General features: G+C 39.4%; 1 long non-coding RNA gene across 2 annotated transcripts; it reads left to right on the forward strand.

Moving 5' to 3' along the window:
- The first annotated feature begins 5,651 nt into the window (after positions 1–5,651).
- Positions 5,652–20,607, forward strand: LOC124878457. Of its 2 annotated transcripts, XR_007040778.1 has the most exons (5): positions 5,652–6,029; positions 6,315–6,409; positions 19,296–19,407; positions 19,490–19,853; positions 19,928–20,607. It is a non-coding gene; the product is annotated as an uncharacterized LOC124878457 (long non-coding RNA). The 2 variants fall into 2 exon arrangements; XR_007040779.1 differs by lacking the exon at positions 19,296–19,407.
- Positions 20,608–20,848: the final 241 nt, after the last annotated feature.

A 20,848-nucleotide genomic window follows, 5' to 3' on the forward strand; every position in this document is an offset into this window, starting at 1 on the left:
TGTGTTTCTAAATAAACTGTTAAAACGCTGTCTTTGGCCTCGTGGTTGTGTATCTTAATTCAATTCAGTTTATTTATATGGCGCCAATTCACAACACATGTCGTCTCAAGGCACTTCACAAAAGTCAGGTACATACATTCCAATTAATCCTAATCATTGAACAATGCAGTCAGATTCAGTTATTTATTCAAATTGGATAAAAAGGTTTTTCTATCTAAGGAAACCCAGAAGATTGCATCCAGTCAGTGACGTGCAGCATTCCCTCCTCAAGGTGGCAGCAGGTTGGAGTAGCTCTGTTACTTTTGATTCTGATTTATTCTTTTTTGGGAACTATTCCTCTTGTGGTGGATACAGTTGATTTTTTTTTTTTGGACGACTGTCCACTCCGGTGTCGGATGCTGTGCAGCTTGGAGGATTTTTCTTAATACTTTCTATTTTTGGACATTTGTTATTATGCATTGCCATGGCAACGGGGTTGTTTCTTACAACCGGGAGCAGCTGATTAATATCTCAAAAGCTCACATTATACTTCAACTACAACCCCAAATCCCTGATGAGTTGAAAAGGAGATGCTGTGGATGCAGAGCAGGAGCTAAGAGAAGAGAGAGAAGGAGGAAGTTCAAACCATCTCTTCCGTCGATTATGATGGGCAATGTGAGTTCATTGGGAAACAAGTTGGATGAACTCAAAGCCCTACAAAGGATCCAGCCAGAGTACCGGGCATGCGGTATTATGTGTTTTACGGAGACATGGCTGCAGGATCATATCCCCAACTCCAGCGACTCTCTGCCGGGCTTTTTAACCATACGAGCAGACAGAGATTTAAAGAGGAGCGGCAAATGTAAAGGAGGTGGACTGGCAGTACTTGTGAACAACAGATGGTGTAATCCAGGACATGTAACTGTGAAGTGTCATCTCTGCAGTCCAGATATTGAACTGTTGGCAGTAAGTTTTCGTCCATATTATTTACCCAGAGAGTTCACCAGTGTTATTTTGGCAACAGTTTACGTTCCACCTTCCGCTGTTGCCGACACTGCTTGTGATGCCATCAGTTCAGTTGTTGCTAATCTACAGACACAAAATCCCAATGCTTTTGTGGCAATTTCTGGTGATTTTAACCATGTTTCACTCTCTGCTACACTTCCAACGTTTCAACAGTTTGTCAGCTGCTCTACCAGAAAAAACAAAACATTGGATTTGTTTTATGCAAATGTGAAGGACTCATACATCTCTACAGCAAGACCTCCTCTAGGCAAATCAGATCACAATCTTGTTTCTCTCTGCTCGAAATATAAGCCCCTTGTTCAGAGGCAACCTGTAATAAAGAGGACTGTGAGAAAATGGTCACAGGAAGCTGAAGAAGCTCTGCAAGGTTGCTTTGAGGCTACAGACTGGGACGCACTGTGCCAGCCACATGGAGAGGACATCAATGCCATGACTGAGTGTATAACCGACTATATAAACTTCTGTATGGATAACATCATCCCCACCAGAACCGTGAGATGCTTCCCCAATAACAAGCCTTGGATCACCAGTGACCTGAAGGACCTGCTTAACAAGAAAAAAAGAGCCTTCAGAGAGGGAGACAGAGAATTATTGAGGAGTATACAGAATCAAGTTAATACAATTCAATTCAGTTTTATTCATATAGCGCCAATTCACAACACATGATGTCTCAAGGCACTTCACAACAGTCAGGTACATACATTCCTATTAATCCTAACCATTGAACAGTGCAGTCGGAGTTAGCATTTTATTCAAATTGGATAAAAAGTTTTTCTATCTAAGGAAACCCAGCAGATTGCATCCAGTCAGTGACGTGCAACATTCCCTCCTCCCGGATGAGCATGTAGAGACAGTGGACAGTGACTGGCATTTACTTTGCAGCAATCCCTCATACTGAGCATGCATGTAGCAACAGCGGAGAGGAAAAACTCCCTTTTAACAGGAAGAAACCTCCAGCAGAACCAGGCTCAGTGTGAGCGGCCATCTGCCACCACCGACTGGGGGTTTGAGAGAACAGAGCAGAGACACGAAGAGAACAAAGAAGCACTGATACAGGAGTCCTTTCTAAGGGAAGGAAAAGTAAATGTTGATGGATGTAGCTCCTTTAGTCATTTCACCTAGAAAGAAAGAACAGATAAACTCTGAGCCAGTTTTCAAAGTTAGAGTCTGAAAGAGAGCACATAGAGTTTGTTACAGTTAAGCTCAGTCAATTGCCATGTCTAGGAGAGAGATAGGGTTAAACACTAAAAGACAGGCCTATGTGGATCATCGGTAGAGGGTGAGCATTAAGTTGTTGCCAGCAGAATGCTGGAGAGACGCCCCTCTCCAGAAAGGTGTCACAGGTAGACACAGAGTCAGGCCAGGTGTAGCTTCTAGGAAGAGAAAATAGAGAGAACAAAGTTAAAAGCTGAAATAACAGCAAATAATGCAAAATTGGAGAGTAGTGAGAGAATGTAATGAAGAGGGTGAAAGTGGTCATTATGTCCTCCAGCAGCCTAAGCCTATAGCAGCATAACTAAAGGGATAGCTCAGGATAACCTAAGCCACTCTAACTATAAGCTTTATCAAAAAGGAAACTTTTAAGCCTAGCCTTAAAATTAGACAGGGTGTAGGATCTGCCTCCCATTCTACTTCTAGACACTCTAGGAACCACCAGTAAACCTACAGTCTGAGAACGAAGTGCTCTGTTAGAAACGTATGGAACAATCAGATCTCTGATGTATGATGGAGCTAAATCATTAAGGGCTTTATATGTGAGAAGGAGAATTTTAAATTCTATTCTGGATTTAACAGGGAGCCAATGAAGGAAAAAGGAGGGGAAATATGATCTCTCTTTTTAATTTTCCTCAGAACTCTTGCTGCAGCATTTTGAATCAGCTGAAGGCTTTTAACTGCATTTTGTGGAAATCCTGATTGTAACGAATTACAATAGTCCAGCCTTGAAGTAACAAATGCATGGACTAGTTTTTCAGTGTCACTCCTGGACAGGATATTTCTAATGTTGTCAATGTTCCGGAGATGAAAGAAGGAAATCCTAGAAACCTGTTTATTATTGGATTTAAATGACATGTCCTTGTCAAAAATAACACCACTGTTTTTTACTTTATTATCGGAGGTCAATTTAATGCCATCCAGGTTAAGTTATTGACTTTTCTTAGACTCTCAGAGTCTAAGAAAACTGCATTATGACAGTGGCATTTTAATTTGGCAAGATTTTGTTTCCGCAGACTTGTAAGAGGTAGATGTTTTTTTGTGTATTTATAAAGGTCCTAAAATCATCTTAAACTGTCTTTGCCATTATTGTTTGGACTTTCACTTGTTCATTGTACCACTGCTCACTGCCTCCCTGTATATATTTGTTCCCCAGTATTGTCGTCATTGTCAGATTGTTCAGTTACCCTGTGAAGCGCTTCACATTTCACCAGTTCTCTGCCTTCGGTTACCAACAGTTTCATATATCTGGTTGACTTGGACAGCACATTTCAATATAATTCTGTCTGCCTCTTGCCTGTGACAGGGTCCTACAACTTAACAACTCATGACAAATTTTGCCTTTGGATGTTTTTCTTTTGGAAAGTGCCTTGAAACGATTTTGTTGTGAACTGGCATTATATAAACTTAATTTAATTGTTTTGTTTCCTATCATTTATCTTCATGGTTTGGACCAACTCTGGAAGGACGTAGAGACAACATGGTGACTTTACATTACCCACCCAATTATTTTCCTTTTTGAGACATTGCAATCGCAATAGAACTGTTAAATTGGAGCCTTAGTCCATCTGGATGTTACTTGATTAAAAGAGTAAGCTAATCCCCCTTGTTGGCATGAATTTGAATGGATTGCAAGCTACTCTTTTGATTTATTCTTTAGACCATAATCAAGTACGAAAGGGAACTCTGTCATAACAAATGATACCCTAAAAATACCTAAAATCTCGGTAGGTGTGCATTTCTGTAGAGCAGATTTGTTTTTTAACCACTAGAAGCATCATAATACTTTTACATTTTAAAGATGCATTCGGGTTCTTGGCAACAACCAATTAATGAGCATTTTACTTATGTCTTCATAAAACAAATCAAACACTATGCATCATCCATCCAATTTGTGATAGACCAACCTTTTGCTATTCTTTTTGTTCTAGCCTATTAAGCTCATTTAATTTTATATAAATTCGATTAATTAGTAATAATCATTAGAGATAAAGACAGAGGCATAAGATTAATAAATGGGGAAAAAGAGTAAGAACAATATGGCATTTGTAAGGACTCTGTGTTTTCTGAAACCTTGATAAAGTGCGAGGCTGGGCGTTTTGATACGACCATTAATTAGCTCTCTCTCCCTTGTGGGGTTTGCCTGATTGAGCAACTAATCGTTTGCTTTAAAGTGCTGAATGAACAAACGTGCATTTGTGCCCTTATCACACTAGCACATGCACAAGTTTCAGTGAGCTTTGTTTGCTTTCACTTTTATTGCATGGCTTATTTCCAGATGTATTGGTGTATGTGCTAATGAGAGTGTCTCTCTGTGCGAGTTGGGTCTACAGCTGCTTTTCTGCGTCAGCATTTCTAGACACTTGCCTAAGATTGTTTTTGTGAGGTTGAAATGCCAGGGGATTGGCCCAGTACACCTTGACAGAAATAATCCTGTATTTTCATTTAATTGCTCGGAATTGGATTAGTAATACATTTTCAGAGGCAGGTGTTGGAGCTTGTCAACCCATGCTCATCATGCATTCACTGTGGTCATTTAGATTAGGCCTCTAATCTAAATGCAAACACAGCTGCACGCTCATTATCATATTTGGTAGTGAGATCTATATTTTTTGGCCAGTTCCAAATTGTTGATCTTGATTTAAAGACTGAAAATCATGCATATGTAAAAAATGCCCATATTAATCACAGTTTCAGAAAGCATTTAAAAGCAGCTCTATGCTTTACATAACTTCCATGATTCTGCAGTTAAATAAACATAATCAAAGTTCTCGGATATCCTATTTTTAAATAAATACATTACTCTTGCTTTCATCTCAAAGGTGTTAGCATGTTTTTTTTAACTACAAAGTGTAGTGCCTTGGCATATTTAAAAACGGTTGGCCAAAGTGCCGTACATTTGGAGAATAAGTAAAAATAGTAAAGTCAAATCAGACATAAAACAATGTTAGACACAACATCTCATGCAAAAGGACAGTTAAAAATTATATAAAAGAAGATAGAAGATAGGAGGATAAAATAAGATAGAAGGAGCCTGCCTAATATGTAGAGGCAACCCGTTCAATAACTTGGAGGCAGCAATCCTAAAAGCCCAACCACCTCTGAGCTTCAGCCTCATCTCAGAGTCAGAGTGAGGGTGAAGAGAACTTGAAAGATAAGGTGGAGCAAGGCCATTAAAACATTTAATAACAAGAAATCAAGGTAATCAAAGTGTGAATGATCTTTTCAAAATCCTACCTGGACAAGATTGTCTTGATTTTCCCAATTTGTTGCAGCTGGAAAAGGATTGTTTTTACTACAGAAGTGACTTCTGTAGCAACATGTGTTGAATGCATATTTACATTGTTTGCATGAATGAAAAAATTAAAGCTTCCTTCTGGCGGAATAAATCAAGTTGGATACCGTAGAAGAAAAGCTGTGGCTCACTTCCGGTGGCCCGCGCTAGCAAGTCAAAACAAAATACGAGGAGCGGGATGGTTGAGGAAAAGGAGGTCGACTGCACATTTTCGCGGTGGTATTATTCTCACTATTTTCAGTTTGTAAAAGATAAGGATGAAAACATAGTAGTGAAGTCCAATTTGTGTGATACAACAAAGGAACTATCGACCTCACGAAACAGTACAAGTAATTTAAAAAAACACATTCAACGATGTCATGCTAACAAAAAACTGAAAAATCCCCTGCTGGATCAGACAAGAGAACGTTCCCAGGGGGGAGGAGGAGGACACCGCAACTCCTGGAAAAAGTCTGAAACAAAAAACGTTAAAATTTTGTAAATCGCCAAAGCTGCTAGACCCACGTAAGGTTAAGAGGTTGGTGGCAGAGTACATCATTGAAGACATGCAGCCGCATGTTAGTGCTGTTTTAATGCTTCAATATTAGAGATGTGTTTGAATGTTTCTCTGAGAACAATTTTTTTAATTTATTAGCAAATGTGTTAATTTGTGTTAATATTAATATCACACAGTCACAAGCATAATAATAAATGTAAAATAATGTTTTGTTTTACAGTAATAAAACAAACACAAACATTTTCAGTTTCATAAAAAGTGTTCAGGAGTGAACACAAGTTTAATTACGATTTTCTTACTTTTCAGCACACACTGCCAGACAGGAAAACCTTTGCCAACGAGTTGGATAAGGCCTATGCTGCAATGGAAATGGAGTTGAAGAAAACAACTGAAGCACAGGAGTATGTATCAACAACCGCTGATATATGGACTCCAAATTATAAAACCTTTTTGGGAGTGATGGAATGCTGTATTGATCCATAGACCCTAGAACGAAAAAAAACAAAACAGTAATTGCTTGTAGAAGATTCAGGGGTCGACATACAGGTCCTTCTCAAAATATTAGCATATTGTGATAAAGTTCATTATTTTCCATAATGTCATGATGAAAATTTAACATTCATATATTTTAGATTCATTGCACACTAACTGAAATATTTCAGGTCTTTTATTGTCTTAATACGGATGATTTTGGCATACAGCTCATGAAAACCCAAAATTCCTATCTCACAAAATTAGCATATTTCATCCGACCAATAAAATAAAAGTGTTTTTAATACAAAAAACGTCAACCTTCAAATAATCATGTACAGTTATGCACTCAATACTTGGTCGGGAATCCTTTGGCAGAAATGACTGCTTCAATGCGGCGTGGCATGGAGGCAGGCCAATTGAGCACAGTGATACCATGGTCAGTAAACCATTTACCAGTGGTTTTGGCACTGTGAGCAGGTGCCAGGTCGTGCTGAAAAATGAAATCTTCATCTCCATAAAGCTTTTCAGCAGATGGAAGCATGAAGTGCTCCAAAATCTCCTGATAGCTAGCTGCATTGACCCTGCCCTTGATAAAACACAGTGGACCAACACCAGCAGCTGACACGGCACCCCAGACCATCACTGACTGTGGGTACTTGACACTGGACTTCTGGCATTTTGGCATTTCCTTCTCCCCAGTCTTCCTCCAGACTCTGGCACCTTGATTTCCGAATGACATGCAGAATTTGCTTTCATCCGAAAAAAGTACTTTGGACCACTGAGCAACAGTCCAGTGCTGCTTCTCTGTAGCCCAGGTCAGGCGCTTCTGCCACTGTTTCTAGTTCAAAAGTGGCTTGACCTGGGGAATGCGGCACCTGTAGCCCATTTCCTGCACACGCCTGTGCACGGTGGCTCTGGATGTTTCTACTCCAGACTCAGTCCACTGCTTCCGCAGGTCCCCCAAGGTCTGGAATCGGCCCTTCTCCACAATCTTCCTCAGGGTCCGGTCACCTCTTCTCGTTGTGCAGCGTTTTCTGCCACACTTTTTCCTTCCCACAGACTTCCCACTGAGGTGCCTTGATACAGCACTCTGGGAACAGCCTATTCGTTCAGATATTTCTTTCTGTGTCTTACCCTCTTGCTTGAGGGTGTCAATAGTGGCCTTCTGGACAGCAGTCAGGTCGGCAGTCTTACCCATGATTGGGGTTTTGAGTGATGAACCAGGCTGGGAGTTTTAAAGGCCTCAGGAATCTTTTGCAGGTGTTTAGAGTTAACTCGTTGATTCAGATGATTAGGTTCATAGCTCGTTTAGAGACCCTTTTAATGATATGCAAATTTTGTGAGATAGGAATTTTGGGTTTTCATGAGCTGTATGCCAAAATCATCCGTATTAAGACAATAAAAGACCTGAAATATTTCAGTTAGTGTGCAATGAATCTAAAATATATGAATGTTAAATTTTCATCATGACATTACGGAAAATAATGAACTTTATCACAATATGCTAATATTTTGAGAAGGACCTGTACATATGATGCAATTGCAACAGAGCTAGAGGACATTTTTTCCCAATGTGGACTAACCCATAAAAAAGTGACAGCCTGTGTCAGACAGTGGTAGTAATTTTGTGAAGGCATTCAGGGTGTATCAGGCGCATCAAGTGGAGTCCGAGGATGAGGAGATTTAAAGTGATGATGATGTAACTTTTACTGATATTCAAACTGTATTTACCACAGATGGTGAGGATGCACAAAATAGCCTTTGTGTACTGCCCCACACCACAGATGTGCTGCTCATAGTCAAGTCAAGTCAAGTTTATATATAGCACTTTTCAGCAACAAGGCACTCAAAGCGCTGTACATGAGGAGAAACATTACAATGATACAGAAAATCAAACACAGAAAAACAAATCAAATGACACTGATAATCTATAGGAGTTTACTGGTAAGAGCTGGTTCTAATCCAATCTTTTTAATAGAGGTAATTAGCTCTTTAAGTCCTCTGTGGTAAGGAATTCATCTAGTGCTAAAAGAAAAATATTCATATTAATCCTTGAGGTTGCTGGTATAAGGCAGTTGTGGTCCCATCATTCAAATAAGCTGGGTCACTGGTATAAAACAGTTTTAGTCCAAACTTTTTAATTACTAATAATGTTTCATACACTAAATCTAACTGCAAACAATGAGGTTGATGCATGACTAGGTTCCAATTCAGAATCAAGGGGTGTGTATCGCAGTGCCACAGTAAAATGTTCAGCAATGTGGACAAAAGCTAGCCTCTCCTCATTTGCATCAGAGTACCTGGAGGAAGTTGGTTGCAAAAAGTTGATTGTTCCAACAGCAACCCATTGGAACTCTTGCTTCAATGCCTATGCATGGATTGCAGAAATGCCTCTCTCCGTCATTAACAACATCTATACAAAGCGTCAAATTACATGCTTGAATGAACAAGTGTTCCAGTTTCTTAACGAGTATTGTTTGATTATGAAACCTTTCACGGTTGCTCTCGACATCCTACAGGGCAAGGACACCTGTTTTTATGGACCTTTATAACCAACTTTAGAAGTTCTGATTAGCAAGACTTTAGCTACTAAAAATGACTGATCACAGATGACCATTGGCCTGCCGCAAGTCATTGTTGGTGCAATAAAAAGTAAATTTGCCTATATTATTGACACAAAAGAAGCCCTGCTCTCAGTTGTCTCTCTCCCCAAGTTTAAGCTCCGCTGGGTAAAAGAGAATAACAAATGGGATTTCATCAAAACCCTCCTTACAACAGTGTCGCTCTATTCAATTAGAAGATCCTTCTGTCACTTTGCCCTGTGTCACTCAAGCTGCCCCCTTCTCTGATGAAGAGGACTTCTTTTCATTTGAGGAACACCATGGTTCAGCAAGTAATGAATCAATGTCAGTGGAAAGTGAAGTTCTTTCCTGTTTAAATTCAGCCTATGAAATGTCTCCACCAGATTCCTAGAATCAAAAAAGTTGCAGTGCGATACAATGCCCCAACACCATCAAGTGCACCAGTGGAAAGACTGTTCAGTCTTGGTAGTCTTGTTCTAACATCTAAACGTAACCGTCTTGGTGATGAATGCTTTCAGCACCTTCTTTTGATGCAATTTAACAAATATTTCAGTCAGATGGACTGTGGAGGAATGCCCTGTACCCCAACAAATATCAACTAAAGTGTAAAACAGTGTTAAACCTTTGTTACTTGTATTTCTAGTGGTTTACTCTGAGTTATTTATTTTTTCTTATTCTGGCTTATTAATTGTCCAAGAATGCAGCTCTTATTTAATTTGTTACATGTGTGTTCTGCAAAATTCTTGAGTATGACTACACTCAGGATATTCCTTTAAATAGCTTTTACTTAAAAGTCATAGCTTCATTTTGTAAACAAACATTTGTAAGGAAATGCTTGTGCCTGTGTTCTGTTATTGTTAAGCACGACAGCACATTTGATTAGTTATTTGCTGACTGATGGATATTGAGGGTAATGTTTATAGCCTATGTTTTAGGCACTGTTTTAAATGTGTTGCACTTTTCCCAATGAACATGGGGCATTAAGTTTTGAGAAACAGGTTTACCTCTAAATGTTGTGTAAGTAAATATTGACTACTTTTGGTTTTGGTATTGATAGAGTAGGCTACTTCTGTAAAAAGTAAAAACATTTTATATTTGCCAAGCAGATTCAGAGGTGCTAGTGATTTAATAAAAAGAGTAAAATACCATATTTTGTCTTGTCACTCTTGTGTATGTATAAGCTGTAAATTGATCAGTTATTTTATTTTAGAATGCTGCCACATACTTTAGGTATTTTTCCAAAAGTAACTCAATGTAGTGTAACTCGGTTACATTTTTGAGACCGTAATATATTATAAAAATATATTATCTTTTTAAAGCTGTAACTAATAATATTGAATGTCTTACAACTTGCCCAACACTGGTAATTATCAGCATCAGTAGCTAAAAATATATAATTAAAACCCCTAAAAGAGCAGAGGAATAGTGTGAAGTGCTTTAAAACCTGACTGAAACACCGCAGGAATACCATTTCTATCTTAAAATGAATTTAATTGTGTATATATAACTTTCTCCAGTATTGTTGAGAGTAATGGGAGTTTGGAGATAGGCCTAAAATTAAAAAAAAATTAAAGATCAACAAATGTTTTCTTTAATTTTTTTTTTTTTTAAAGAAAACATTTGTTGATCTTTAAAAGATCAACAAATGTTTTCAGGGCTGCATGGTGGTGCAGTTGGTAGCACTGTTGCCTTGCAGCAAGAAGGTCCTGGGTTCAATTCCTGTCCGGGGGTCTTTCTGCATGGAGTTTGCATGTTCTCCCCATGCATGCGTGGGTTCTCACCGGGTACTCCGGCTTCCTCCCACAGTCCAAAGACATGCCTGTTAGGTTAATTGGTCACTCTAAATTGCCCTTAGGTGTATGAATGAGTGTGTGCTTGGTTGTTTGTATGTTGCCCTGTGATGGACTGGCGACCTATCCAGGGTGTACCCTGCCTCTTGCCCATAGACTGCTGGAGATAGGCACCAGCTCCCCAGTGACCCACTATGGAATAAGCGGTAGAAAATGACTGACTGACAAATGTTTTCTAATCAAAGGTTGCATAGCAGCATGGACTGTAGCACCAGGCACGACAGTTGTGGCAATACTGCTACTGACAACAGCCAGGACAGAAGATCCTATGGTATTAAAAACAAATGGGGAACAGAGATGTTAAACAAAATAGGCATGTGATAAGAGAACACAGCTTTACAAATGTATAAATTGTTTACAGATAACTGCAGTGATAACAAGTCAAGTGTTTGCTCATGTTCTTGCGTGGAGCTAGTCACAGACTGGACAAGATTAAAACAGTCAATAGGATTAGTGGCTTTTCAGGACAACACACATGGATGTTAAAATCATATTATTGATTTAGTGATCGCTCCAGAGATCAGAGAAATTATTTAAGACGTTATGGAGCTAAATTGGGGCCACAAAGTTTCCCCGAAAACATTTTTTTTTTGAAACTGACAAAAAAGAATTTAAAACTGAAAAGTATTTTTGCAACTGAAAAAAAAAAAAAAGAGAGAAACCAGACTCTCTCACAGACTTGCCACAAACTAGCTAAAGTATTGCAGCAACAGACCAGCACATTATTCATCTCAGGCGGTTTCTCTCAACTGCTTTAAGTATAAATATGTTTGTTCACTCTCTATCTATGTTTCCCATGCGATATATTGACAACCAGCCTTTATATTATCACCTGGTTGGCGCCCGCAGACGACGAGGAAGCCATACTGTTTTACTCCCGTCGGCCCCCGCTGCTGCAGTCTGGCGGATCTTCTGCTTTACTTTGAGAGCATGGGAAATGTCCAATGCGGACTGAAAATGCTGCGCAAATTTGTCAAGATCATAATTTCTCAAATTATATTTGTGTTATGTGCTGATATAAACAGCTGGGATCAGTGAAGCATATCCAGAATATCGATGTTTTAAAGAGATTTCTAGTTCCCACAGTTCCTGAAGTCAACACCTGGGAATATTTCCTGTAGGTGCCTAAGCTATCAGTCATCATTCCACACCCCATGTCATCTATGTCCCGCCCAAAAACCAAGGGAGCAGCAGTTTGAAACTGAAAAATAAATCTGACACTGAAAAAAAACTAAAAAGTATCAAAACAAACAAAAAAAAAAATCAAAAAAGTAGTTCTAAACATTTCTTTTCAGTTTTAAATCTTTTTTTCAGTTTCAAAAATATTTTTCAGTTTCAAATCCTTTTTTTCCAGTTTCAAAAAAATGTTTTCAGACAAACGTTATGGCCCCAGTTTAGCTCCATAAGAACTCCTTATTATACTAAGGGAGTCTGTAGTCTGTGCACACAGGACAAGGTGAGGGTGACTCAATTCAAACATAATCAACTCAAAACTGGAGGAATTGATCAGTGCTGAGAGCTGCTTCCACTCAAAATGTTCCTAAAACATCCGCTATTATCACAGCCCGATGTGCTTAGGGCCTTAAAATATGTCTAGTGCAGTGGCAACTGCTCAGAGAAAACATTGGGCTCACCAACACTGAACCAGGCTTCAATCATTGGGAATAAAAGTTTTGTTTGCTAAGGATCTAGCATTTATCACAGCTATTTTAGTAAAAGACATGGAATGCTATTAGGGTTAGGAACTACTTTTGTGGACAGTGTCAACTCCATGCTGGTAATTGAATGGCACTTTCAGACCTTCGTTATGCTTTGGGAAACTTGAAAAAAAGTACCACTGCAAATGTTCAGACCATCAGCTCCATCTGCCAGAAGGCGTCAGCCCAGACGCAGGGACAAATGTGGAAGCCAGCGGGTAACATTAAGAACCTGTTTGAGGACCCTCCTCCTTGATGGTGTTCATCACTTCTCTGTCTCCTGGTGTTCACTGGAGCTAGTTACCTGGTCCCCGTGGTTAATTTAATGGTCATGTTAAGCTCCACTTCACAATTATGCATCATTTTCTTTTCGTCTTTATGGTCTAATACCAAAGCATACGTGTGTGGCTGTAACATGACAAAAAGTTGTACAATAACCACACTGTTAATGTGTTTTCTAGTATTTTTACACCAGTATTAGTTGGACTGCAAACTGGTTAATAACCAATGAAATTACAAAGATTTAAAAAGTCAACAAACAAACATGTCAAACAGCCATGTTTATAAAGTTACTCCAGACAACCCGAGGTTCTTTAATAATTTAAAATGAAGGATGAATTCACACTGAAAAACAAAGAGGAATGTCAATAAATTATAAACAAAGGTGCTGGAAGAGATGCATGATCAATGAAGGGGAACACGATTCAGCACATTTTCACTGTTCGCTTGAATGAGACTCAGTTTAAAGATTCATCAATTGTACATAATTGAGAGGAAAGAGAGCTGTCCACTTGAAAAGGATTAATTATAAAGCTCAGTGTAAAGCAAGAGCTGTACTAGTTTTCTCAAATCTTGAATTGTTGGGGCTTGTCATACAGTGTTGCAATATGAAAATTATTTTAAAGGTTATTATTTAAGGATGGCAAATGGACTGAATATATATTGTCCTTTTCTAATTATATTTCCCTCTCAAAGTGCTCTATCATGCCAGCCCCATTAACTCAATTGCACTCACACCCTCGCACACATTCATACACTGATATGCAGATCGCCAGGAAACTTTGGTTTTAAGTGTCTTGTTTTGGGACAAAATGACATGTGAAAGATCACTAGTCTACCTGGTTAGTCACGGTCAGTGTTTAGTTTGTTTCAGCACTTTGTGTTTTCCTCTCATCAGACAGTAAAGCACAACACTAAGTTCTTGATCTTTAAAAGGTTTCCATGTACAAATAGACACACGAACTGGTTTGCGTGCGCAAAGCTGATCTACAAACCAGGTGCACATCAAATTGCATGTATAAAGTCCACAGAACAGTGTGCACAAACTACTTAGCGTGTTTGCTTTGATGAATATGGAAAACATGAGATTTTTACCCAAATATACAAATTTATGGGAGGAAGACATGCAAATGTATTTACTTACCACCCATAATGCCATTTATCAAACCTGAAACGGGTTGGGTATGTGCATCTATATTTAGCATGTTTGAGAGGCAAGTGCAAGCTGGCACGCAAAATGTTGTGTCATGTTATTTAACAAACAAAACAGCCACCAGAGACCAGAAAACCAGGTCAAAAGAACAATGAAGGAAAAATAAAACTGTCATGTGCGCAAGACAGATTATTGAATTGTTATTCTCCCTCAATGTTCCTTTACGGCTCTGTATAAGGCACATTCATGTGCTTTGTACACTGTTTGGGTCAAGCAAGTAATATCCTTCAATTTAAATCAGTTGTCACAGGAAGAAAGCTGAAAGCTCTAATAAAGTGGGGGACGGGTTGCAATTGGAGTTGTCAGAGCATGCGCCGTGGGAGTTGGAGAGGGGTTGAATTAGTTGGCGGAGGAAAATAAAGCTGTTTAGATCTGTATTTTGATGTGGGTTTGACAGTGGCTGTGAGCTTTTCTAGGATTTTTTATTGATATTTCATGGTTTACCTATAGCGTTTAGTTTTTTTAATGTTTTAAAGCTTATTACTGTTGTTTCGTAGCACACTGAGATACTTATATAAATGCAATTTAATACTGCATTTTTCATTATTATTACCTCTAACTCCAAGGCTTTGAACTTCATCTTTCTTTTACAGCCTCTCTGTTCTCTGACACTCTCTATGGTGACAGCCAGTACCACATGCAATTTCCTGATTTAAATAGGGCAGTCTGCACCTCATTTGCACCTGTTAAACGTTGCCCATGCAATCTTTGTAAAACACATGCAACACGGCCAATTATTGCGTGTGCAATATTTTATTTGCACAAGTAATTTAGCGCTCCTTATTTGGAGTCTGAAGGTCAGGCCCTAATTAGGCTTTTCATGTTTGTTGCCATGAGGTTTCATTGTTTGATCAAGTTGCTCAAAACAAAACAGTCAGTCAGTCATTTTCTATCGCTTCTTCCATAGTGGTGTGTCCATGGTTGTTTGTCCTGTATGTGTCAAAACAAAACACTTTTGCTCAAATACCAGTGACTGTTTGATTCAGAACAATAATTAAGTTAATATCCACCAACAAACCTTTTGTTCAGATTATTAGCATCTTTGCCAACTTTGGAAACTGATAGTGAACCGGTTAGCTTTTGCTGTATTGGATTCTGCTAACTGTAAGTCTGCTAACAACATTCACAAAACGTAGCAGCAGCCAGCTGAAGGCATACTGTTGGCTTACTATGCGTGTACACATGACGATTTCATTGTCACCATAAAAAAAGAAGAAGAAGAACATGCCATTGTGTGACATGATTTGTTCCACTAAGCAGCATCTATCTGATAGGCAGCAGTTTTTCTTCTAGCTATGGAGGGTGAATACAACCTGTGGAGGAGTGACTGTGAGGTCATTACCAGCCTGGCATCTCAAAACCCGTGGCCTCACCTACGCAACTGCTTAATGTTTACTGGAAGGGATAAGTCTAACGCCAACACACAGTAATACCAGTACGTTATGTGTATCAACCATCAAGGGACAAATGACAACCTGAAGTTGCATGTGAAAAGGAAACACACAGCGCATGCCACCGAGTTTGAGGAGACGTTTCAGGCTGGTTCCTTCCGTGGGAAACATAGGCTACCTACTGCTTCTAGTGGTAGTACTGATAGCTGGTTCTCACAGCCATCCGTAAAACAGCATGACAGTTCACTATACCCAAAACCATTGTCCAAACTGCTGGCATTGGTGTCCGTCAATCTGCGGTGGACAAAGGTATTGTTGACTTGTTTGTCAAGAACATGCTGCCACTGCATGTCATGAAGTCCCACACCCTTTTGTGGCCTGGTCAAGACACTGAACACAAGTTGTCCATGTCCCAACACACCCTGGGCCGAAGAATGTGTGTAAGCCATAAATAGCTGGAAGAGTATATTTGTTCTGATATGTTTGTTACTCACACTGTTTTTCAAGATGCTGGGAACAAAGATAAAACATTCTCAAATGCTTTCACTGCTGTGCCAATTGAAAATTTTTAAGTAATTTTTAAGTAATTTATGATACGCCCTGTGCGTGCAGCATTTGACACAGACTGAGTGACAGCCAACTGAGCGGTTGGCGTTAGCTTCCACTAACTTCCCTATTTGTTCATCATTCTGTTGTGTGTGCATATCTGCAGCAAAACAGGCTTTATATGACAACATTTAGTCATGTGATTCATTTTAAAATATTTTAAAATATTTCTTACAATCCCGTCATTCAGAAAAGTGTATTTTTTGTTTCCTTTTCAACTGAGTGTTTTCTTGTTTCCTTTTTTTTTGTTCTCATTTGCTTGTTACTTCTTTCTCTTTTTTCAGTTATATAGCGCTTTTCAGCAACAAGACACTCAAGGCGCTGTACATAAGGAAAAACATTACAATGATGCAAAAAATCAAACAACAGAGGTAATTTAAAAAAAAAAATAAAAAAATAAAGAGAATAGTATGATGGATAAGAAAATGAAAGGAAAATTGGACTGAAAACGTAACTAATAATGTTTAGATGGCACAGTCAAAGGCCACTCTAAACAAATACGTTTTTAATCTTGATTTAAAGCAACTTAGGGTTTTGGCGCTTTTACAGTTTTCTGGAAGTTTATTCCAGATTAGTGGAGCATGAGAACTAAAAGCTGCTTCTCCATGTTTGGTTCTGGTTCTGGGTGTGTAGAGTAGATATGAGCCAGAAGACCTGAGAGGTCTGGGTGGTTGATACACTGACAACAAGTATGTAATGTATTTTGGTGCTAAGCCATTCAGTGATTTATAGACTAACAGAAGTATTTTAAAGTCGACCTTTTGTGATGACCTCTCTTTCTCAGCCAACTGGCCGGTTGTTTCTGCTGGAGCTGTTGGAGGCAGTGTTATCATTGTTGTTGATATTCCATGTTCTCTGCTGAAGGTCAAAGCTGCTGGTGGATTATTTACTGAATAGAAGAAATTAGATGTGAGACGTCTGGCTCCTGGCTTGTTCAAACAGAACAAGCTCCTGGCTTGTTATTCCCAAAAATATATTAAAGTTGTCGATGAAGTTTCCAGGTGTGGTAGCACATGTTTTTTAACCACTTATTAATCATCAGGAGTCTTGAAAAAATCTCATCTCCACAGAAAATTGGTGCAAAGGGTCCGCTGAGAAACACCTTGATATTGAGACCTCCAACAATATTTCGAAATGATTGAAATCCTCCTTCAGTCCTTCTGATTTTTTCTTAGCCACTTCATCCATGGCCCCACAGTGTATAATAAGGTTTTCTAGAGACTGGCGCTTTTCTGTGATTGCAGGAATATTCTCTGAGATATCGGACACCACGTTACTGGTACCAATCATAACTTCTGTGTTTTTCTTGTTGCAGAAGTTTTTAATCCCATCCACAGCTGTGTTGCCCACTGCTAGGGTTCCTGGTCCGGTGGGGCGCTTTTTCTCTGCCGTCAACTTGTCCTGCTTTCAAGTTCAATTATAAAAACATCAAAATCCTTTAGAAAAAATAAAATTAAAATAATAATAATCCTTGGGAGTTGCTAGTAAGAAGTAGTTTAAGTCCAATATTTCCGTAATTTTGGCTAAGAGATAAAAAGTTAGGAGTAAAAGAATGCAAGCAAGCAGGGAGCTTAGGAGAAAAGCGTCTGAGGAGGCAGAGAGGCGGAAGCAGAAGATCTTAGATGTTAACTCCTTGTTTGCTTGTTTCTGGCTTACCAGTTCTGTTCCATTTCTAAAATGTGAAAAAGTATTCATGTTCCAAAAAACCCTCCCACCATAATACATCATTCTGAAGGTTAAGCTAAGATCCATCAATCCAGGACAAAAAAACATGCACACTCACACTCTCAAATAAGGGAAATTTAGATTTTCCATTTACCTAACATGGAGGTTTTTGGACTGTGGAGAGGGCCAAGGCATAGATAAATCCCATGCATGTACAGGGGAAAACATGTGAACGTCACATTAACCTTTGCGTGTTTTATATTAAATATCACACTTGGATGTTGCAAGTGTGAGATTTGATCTAGTGACCTTCTGGTTGTGAGGCAGCATTACTGTGTGAAAATAACTCAACATTAGTCACATTTTTCAAAATATTTTCTAATGTGAAAAAGGTTTTTACTCCTGCACGTTTTAAAGTTATGTGAAAGTTTTTTATTAGAGTGATATTTTGTTCTTGTTTCCTTTTTTCTTCATGTGGCCAACAGATAATTTTAAAGGAGGTTCTGGTTGTTCTCAACTTCCAACTTCTCTCAATTACTAAGGCCACTCAGATCTTCAGACTGTTTTTATGCCCTGGCTCTGAGGTCTACCTTCACACCTATCATAGAGCTGAAAGTCTTAAAAAGAGCACTTTGCAATGGTATTCTTGTAAACCTTTCCACACATGTCATGATACAACAACAGATTTTGAATTATTTTATTGGGATTTTATGGAACAGGCCAAGACAAAGTAGGCTAAGTGAAAAGAAAATTATAAGGATGAATTATTTTTACAAAAAATCTAAAAAGCCCATTTTTCTCTGCTATCCCAAAATAAAAAAACTGGTGCCAACAAAAGGTTGTGTAATTAATAAATAGTCCACCTGTGTGTATTTAATCTCAGTGTAAATCCAGTAGTTCTGTAAAGCCCACAGAGGTTTGTTAGAGAACAAACAGCATCATGAAGAGCAAGGAACACAGCAGGTAGAGAGTTGTAAATACGTTTATAGTAGGGTAAGGTGGCAGTGTCCGTATGGTGGTGGCAGTGTCCTGATGTGGGGAAACTTCTCTTCAGCAGGGAAAAGGTCAGACTTGATGGAAAGTTCAATCTGAGTGGAAGTAGTTTTGAAAAGAAGAACTGGGAAAATTCTCAGTTTTAGAAAGCTGTTAAAGACATAGCATAAAAGACATTTGAGGTGTCATTGCAACAGAAGGCGGTTTTGAAAAATATTGACTGTGAGCTGCTGAATATAGAGACGCACGTCAGGTTTGTAATTGTAAAACAAATAATTTTAACAATTTATGATTTTCCTTTCAACTCCCAAATACATGTAAGCTTCTGGTAACTGACTGTAGAATGGTTTAAGTGGCATGAAAACGTTTGAAATGCCATGCATCCAATTGTTTGTGTCTGCTAACTTAATATGTCTGCAGAGTGTCATTAATCTGTTACGCCCTTAATGCAACTCAACCTCACTTAAAGTTGTTGGGGTTCTGGTTATGTAGGTTGTTTTTTGTTCTTGTCTGCTATTGTCTGTGTCTAACCTCTAGTAGGCGCTGGTGACCGTGGTGTAAGGTGACAGGTGTTCTCCATCCCCAATGATTACTCCCTGGAGTATTTAAGCAGGAAGCGGCCAGTATCTCACAGTGTTAGCCAACCGTGGTATAGCTCAAGCCAAGTATCCTTGTTGAAAACCTAAGTCCTCGCTTCGCTCTCGTCTAACCTGTTGTTTCCTCTTTAACAGTGTTATGCTGGAGACCACCTGGTTTTTACCCAGACTCGCCTCCGACTGATTGTTCCTATTCCTACCTCGCTTCTCGGATTACAGAAGATATTTGAGGGTTTCCAATGTGCAACCAAGCCGTGATCTACCGGACATATTCATCAGCTGGCCGCTTCCAAACTTCAACCATCAAGGACAACTAGAGCGAACCTTGTCCACCCTCCACCACACCCACGCCCGACAATCAAAACAGACCCTGCAGAGCTGGACGCTGTCCTCCTGGATCAAGTCACTAGAGGCAAACCTCACACTTGCCCTCATCAACCTCAGCCGCTTCCAGTTTCCCCACGTACTCTCCTCCTGGCGGTTCACACACCCCAATCTAGTAAGATACAGTTTCAGTCAGTATTTGCTCTTCAAAGTGAACCGTTATTCACATTCTGCTTTTCTCCCACACAGTTGACGAGAGTTTCCAGCCGGTACAGACCTAACATCTACATTCCTCTAATAAACCTTAAACTTTTCTGATTCTCCTGAGTGTTCTCTGCATGTGGGTCAAATCTGTGTCTAAAACGATGACAGAACACTCAAGCCAACTGGACCCAGCAGACACACTCAGGGGAATTATGTCTGATCACTCTCACCAGATTCATGCTCACGATTCCAATATCCGTGCCCTGGCCAAACAACAGAGACAAACAAACCTGCAGCTCGAACAGATACCCGCCATGTTGCAGCATTCTCTGAGTAGGGTAACCACCCCAATACAGAAGGTGCAGTAGCGAATCCTGAGACACAACAGCTCCCTCACGTCCGTGACGTCTCTTCCCCTAGTCCGGACAAATATTCAGTTGAGGCGGGTGATTGTAGAGGTTTTTTACTACAGTGCTCACTAGTCTTTAACCATTCTCCACAATCATTTCCCCATGATGACACCAAGATTTCCTATATTATTGGTCTGCTAACAGGGAAAGCTCTTAAGTGTGCAGAGTCTCGTTTTCCTAACTGTTCTCAATTTGGTTGTTCCTTTTCTAACTTTGAAAAGGAGTTTAGAGAGATATTTTCTTTTGAGTCTGAACAGGTTACTAGAGGGCGTAAATTATGGGCTTTGAAACAGGGTAACGGGCCTGTTACAGAGTTTGCCATTGACTTCCATATCTTAGCGGAAGCCTCAGGCTGGGATAGCCGGGCTCCTAGATCCGCATTTTTGTCATGCTTTGAATGAAACACTTAAGGATGAACTAACGCCAGTTGAGGAACCAGAGTCTTTAGAGGGGCTAATCGCTAAAGCTATCAGATTGGAGAGTAGAATGAGAGAGAGAAGGAGATTTCGTTATGAACGCAGTGCTGCCAGAACTCAGCTTACCTACCAGTCACCTA

The sequence above is a fragment of the Girardinichthys multiradiatus genome, chromosome 12, assembly GCF_021462225.1.
Source record: "Girardinichthys multiradiatus isolate DD_20200921_A chromosome 12, DD_fGirMul_XY1, whole genome shotgun sequence".
In the NCBI taxonomy this organism is placed as follows: Eukaryota; Metazoa; Chordata; class Actinopteri; order Cyprinodontiformes; family Goodeidae; genus Girardinichthys; species Girardinichthys multiradiatus.